The 4,297-nt window shown below is 50.1% G+C and overlaps 1 non-coding gene across 1 annotated transcript; it reads left to right on the plus strand.

The window, feature by feature from the left end:
• Positions 1-4,202: 4,202 nt before the first annotated feature.
• Positions 4,203-4,275, plus strand: trnar-acg (transfer RNA arginine (anticodon ACG)). The gene has a single exon. It is a non-coding gene; the product is annotated as a tRNA-Arg (tRNA).
• Positions 4,276-4,297: the final 22 nt, after the last annotated feature.

Below are 4,297 nucleotides of genomic sequence, written 5' to 3' on the forward strand. Positions count from 1 at the left end.
CAATCTTTTCACACAGAGAGTGATGAGCGTCTGGAACAAGCTGTCAGAGGTAGTAGTAGAGACGGACACAGATTTATCTTTTAAAAAGCATTTAGACAGTTACATGGGTAAGATAGATGTAGAGGGATATGGGCCAAATGTGGGGAATTGGGACCAGCTTAGGGGTTAAAAGAAAAAGGGCAGCATGACAAGTTGGGCCAAAGGGCCTGTTTCCATGCTGTAAACATCGATGACACTATGACAACTTGTCATTTGGGTCTCAACTTCAAGTTTCTAGGTGTCCAGATCACCAACAACTTGTCCTGGTCCCCCCATGCCGACACTATAATTGAGAAAGCCCACCAACACGTCTACTTTCTCAGGAGGCTGAGGAAATTTGGCATGTCAGCTACGACTCTCACCAACTTCTACAGATGCACCATAGGAAGCATCCTTTCTGTATCACGGCTTGGTATGGTTTCTGCTCTGTCCAAGACTGCAAGAAATTACAAAAGGTCGTGAATGTAGCCCCGTCCATCACGCAGACGAGCCTCCCATTCATTAACTCTGTCTACACCTCCCGCGGCCTTAGAAAAGCAGCCAGCATAATTAAGGACCTCATGCACACATTCTCTCTTCCACCTTCTTCCGTCAGGAAAAAGATACAAAGTCTGAGATCACGTACCAACCGACTCAAGAACTTCCCTGCTGCCCTCAGACTTTTGAATGGACCTGCTACATATTAGATTTATCTTTCTCTACACCCTACCTATGACTGCAACACTACATTCTGCACCCTCTCTTTTACTTCTCCCCAATGTACTCTATGAACGGTATGTTTTGTCTGTACAGCATACAAGAAACAATACTTTTCACTGTATCCCAATACACGCGACAGTAATAAATCAAATCAAATCAAAATCCTCCCAATTCTTTCCTCCACGATAGGTCGCAGCATTTAAAGAACACGCCCAGGGCCCAGTGCTGAGTCTGAGGGTATGTGACTACAGTAAGGTGAGTGATACAGGAGGGTCTCACTGTCTGAGGGAGGTGAGTCTTAGCCGGGGGGTACGTGAGTGACCCAGGTTAATCTGACACTCCAGGGACAGTTGGAATGGAGCTTTCCCCCGGGCTGTCCCCTCCCCGTGTCTGCGTGGCTTTCCTCCGGGTGCTCCGGTTTCCTCCCACAGTCTGAAAGATGTGCTGGTTAGGGTGCATTGGCCATGCTAAATTCTCCCTCAGTGTAACCCGAACAGGCGCCGGAGTGTGGCGACTAGGGGATTCTCACAGTAACTTCATTGCAGTGTTAATGTAAGCCTACTTCTGACACTAATAAATAAACTGAAACTGAAGGTCAAGGTGCTGCTGTGACAATGCACTCTTGTTTAAACACTCTGCAATGCTGAGACTGGGAGAAGTGACCAACAGGGGGCAGCATTGCAGCTTCTGTCCCCCTATTGAAACTGGGATTGTTGCTCCATCTGCTGCACAATCCCAACCCCATCCACTGGGGGCAACCTGGACAATGGCTGCAGACAGACCTCACTGCGCATGCGCCGCAATGACACCAACCGCCGGCAGCCATTTTGCGTTGCCAAGGGAGACGGCCAGCGGCCATATTCCGTTGCCAAGGGAGACGGCGGCGACCATCTTGCGTTGCCAGGGGAGACGGCATCGATGCGGGCGGCGTCCCGCGCGCTGACCTCTGGGAGCATTCCCGTCCTGCACATGCGCACAGGCAGCCCCCGGCAGCGTCACAGCGACGCCTGGTGGCCAGGAAGGGCAATAGCAGCAGCACAGTCTCTGCCCAAAGGCTTCACCAGTTCAGCTGCTCAGAGACACTGGGAATGTCTTCAAGTGGAAACTTCAGCTTCTCACATTCACCCCCTGTGTTCAGTCATTGTTTCCTAGACAACCTCTGTAGTCACATCACAAACAACTGAGTGAATCCCTTCCCACACACACAGCAAGTGAATGGTCTCTCCCCAGTGTGAACTCGCTGGTGTATCCGCAGGTGGGATGATGTTCTAAATCTCTTTGTGCAGTGAGAGCAGCTGAACGGTCTCTCCCCAGTGTGAGTGCGCTGGTGAATCATCAGTTCCCGAGAGCTTTTGAAATCACGCCCACAGTCAGAGCATTTAAACGGTCTCTCATTGGTGTGAGTGAGATTGTGGTTCTGCAGGCTGGATGACTGAGTGAATCCCTTCCCACACACAGAGCAGGTGAACGGTCTCTCCCCAGTGTGAACTCGCTGGTGTATCCACAGGTGGGATGATGCTCTAAATTTCTTTGCGCAGTGAGAGCAGCTGAACGGTCTCTCCCCAGTGTGAATGCGCTGGTGGATAATCAGTTCCCGAGAGCTTTTGAAACCACTCCCACAGTCAGAGCATTTAAAGGGTCTCTCCTGGCTGTGAGTGACTTTGTGTTTTGACAGGTTAGATAACTGCGTAAATCCTTTCCCACACACAGAGCAGATGAATGGCCTCTCCCCGGTGTGACTGCGTCGATGAATTTCCAGTTTACAGGGGGCTCTGTATCTCTTCCCACAGTCCCCACATTTCCACCGTTTCTCCATGGTGCGGGTGTCCTTGTGACTCTCCAGGTTAAACAATCAGTTAAATCTCACACAGAACGTGGGTACAGTCTCTCCCCGCTGTGAATGCTGCGATGTATTTTCAGGCTGTGTAACTGGTTAAAGCTCTTTCCACACTCAGTGCACTGGAACACTCTCACTCGGGTGTATCTGTGCCTTGGTGCTTTTCCAGTCACATTGATATTAAAGGCCTGTTGACGCAGACAGAACAGAGAAACATTTCTCCTTCCAGATTCAAAGGCCGATAATATTCAGGTCCGATGAATTGAGTGAGGGTGTCAGATGCTGATGTGACGTTTGTTTCAATCCTCTGTCTGTCAATCCTCACCTTCTGATATCCTGTAAACGAGTTTGGAAAATTCATCAATGTCAGTGCAGGATAGAAATTCAGAACAGACTATTCTAGTTTCTATGGAACATTCTTTCCTCTCTCATTCCCGAAAAGCTGTAAATCTCCATTCCACACACTCTCCCTCCATTCTCACTCTGCTGTATCTAATATTCACCCTCCCAATTCTCCTGAAGGTGCTGATTGAGGCTGATTGACAGATCCATGCTCACTGCTTCCTCTCCTGGACACAGGGAGCTGAAAATCTCCCTGCAGGCTGCCAGACAGATATTTGTCTAAATTACTGGGCTAACAATGTGTGGAACATACCGACTGGATTCACTTCCTTTCCCTTCAGTTGCTGCAAGTTCCCAATTTCCCCCAGAATGAGAAAAGAAATGGAAAGGGGAGGAAAAGAAAGTGTTTCACTCACAGATGTTGGCCTCTTTTAAGGCTTTGCATTGGCCAGGAATACGAACCCAGGCCTCCCGCGGGGCAGGTGAGAATTCTACCACTGAACCACCAATACTCAAGGGAGAGAAAACTGCTCAGTTCTTTCAACCAGTGCTTTCACATGCAAAGAAATGTTGATGATTTGCAGCAGCAAATTCAGTGCTGCTACACACACACAACACTGTTGGAGACAGGAGGAAGATTGAATCTGCCCACTCCCCCATGCCCCGGGGCTGCGCATGTCCAAGGGAGAGAGGAAGCTGCGCATGTGCGGTGGAGTGCCCACCCCTGAGATGTTGACCAATGGGAACTCTGGAGGACCGGAAGGACTCTGGTCCTCCAGCCAATCAGAGCTCCCCCATATGGGCGGCACGGTAGCACAGTGGTTAGCACTGCTGCTTCACAGCTCCAGGGTCCTGGGTTCGATTCCCGGCTCGGGTCACTGTCTGTGTGGAGTTTGCACATTCTCCTCGTGTCTGCGTGGGTTTCCTCCGGGTGCTCCGGTTTCCTCCCACAGTCCAAAGATGTGCGGGTTAGGTTGATTGGCCAGGTTAAAAATTGCCCCTTCGAGTCCTGAGATGTGTAGGTTAGAGGGATTAGTGGGTAAAATGTGTGGGGGTAGGGCCTGGGTGGGATTGTGGTCGGTGCAGACTCGATGGGCCAAATGGCCTCCTTCTGCACTGTAGGGTTTCTATGATTCTATGATTGTCTGAATGCGGAAGTGGACAATGAGCTTGTTCAGCTGCTCATTCCTGCCCAGCAAAGCTGCTGCTGCTCTCTCTCTGAATGAAGATTGAGCTTCAGACAGACTCAAACTTCCTCCTGGCTCTCCAACATCTGTGAGAGTGTGGGTCAGTGGCGCAATGGATAACGCGTCTGACTACGGATCAGAAGATTCCAGGTTCAACTCCTGGCTGGCTCGATGTCAATTTGAAAAATAGTTT

Source organism: Mustelus asterias, unplaced genomic scaffold (genome assembly GCF_964213995.1).
Source record: "Mustelus asterias unplaced genomic scaffold, sMusAst1.hap1.1 HAP1_SCAFFOLD_1397, whole genome shotgun sequence".
Classification (NCBI taxonomy): Eukaryota; Metazoa; Chordata; class Chondrichthyes; order Carcharhiniformes; family Triakidae; genus Mustelus; species Mustelus asterias.